The 1,060-nt window shown below is 45.2% G+C and overlaps 1 pseudogene; it reads right to left on the bottom strand.

The window, feature by feature from the left end:
- Nucleotides 1-268: 268 nt before the first annotated feature.
- LOC124556888 lies at nt 269-386 on the bottom strand (annotated as a pseudogene).
- Nucleotides 387-1,060: the final 674 nt, after the last annotated feature.

The following is a 1,060-nucleotide window of genomic DNA, read 5'->3' as shown; positions in this document are numbered from 1 at the left end:
TCTCCTGTGCAATCCTCTTCACCTCAGAGTAGCATTTGCAGCCTATGTCCTCAAATACTTGGTGCACAGCACTCCATCTTCAGACATAAGTGGCCCATCGGGACCATCCGACCGCCGTGTCATCCTCAGTGAGGATGCAGATAGGAGGGGCGTGTGGTCAGCACACCGCTGTCCCAGTAGTTGTGATGGTTTTCTTTGACCGGAGCCGCTACTGTTCGGTCGAGTAGCTCCTCAACTGGCATCAAGAGGATGAGTGCACCCCGAAAAATGGCAACAGCGCATGGCGGCCCGGATGATCACCCATCCAAGTGCCGGCCACGCCCGACAGCGCTTAACTTCGGTGATCTGATGGGAACCTGTGTAACCACTGCGGCAAGGCCCTTGCCCTAATACTTGGTGGATGTATTCTAATCTCTGTTTTCCACTTTAATTTTTACCCTCCACAGCTCCCTCTAGTACCATGGTACCATTCCGTTTGTCATAAAACATATCCTACCGTCTTACCCCTTCTTCTTGTCAGTGTTTTCTATATATTCCTTTCCTCTCCGATTCGACGGAGAATCTCCTCGCTCCATATTTTATCAAAGTATCTAATTTTCAACATTCCTCTGTAGCACCGCATGCTTCGATTCTCATCTTTCCCTGTCTTCCCAGAGTCCATTTTACACTACCATACAATGTTTTGTTCCAAACATACATTATGAGAGATTTATTCCTGAAAGTAGAGCCTATGTTTGATACTACTAGACTTCTCCTAGCCAGGAATGCTTTTTTTGCCAGTGCTTCTCTGCTTCTTATGTCCTCCTTACTTTATCCATGATGGCTACTTTGTTGCCCAGGTAGCAGAATTCCGTAACTTCGTCTACTTTGTGATCCACAATTCTGATGTTAAGTTTCTCGCTATTCTTATTTCTGCTAATTCTTGTTACTTTCATCTTCTTTCGATTTACTCTTAATCCACATTGTGTGGTCATTAGATTGTTCATTCCATTCAGCAGATCATGTAATTCTCCTTCACTTTCAGTGAGGATAGCAATGTCATCAGCGCATATTGTTGGTG

This window comes from Schistocerca americana, chromosome X (genome assembly GCF_021461395.2).
Source record: "Schistocerca americana isolate TAMUIC-IGC-003095 chromosome X, iqSchAmer2.1, whole genome shotgun sequence".
Lineage (NCBI taxonomy): Eukaryota > Metazoa > Arthropoda > Insecta > Orthoptera > Acrididae > Schistocerca > Schistocerca americana.
The sequence above is the reverse complement of the archived record's forward strand: the minus strand, read 5'-3'. Positions and strand labels throughout refer to the sequence as shown.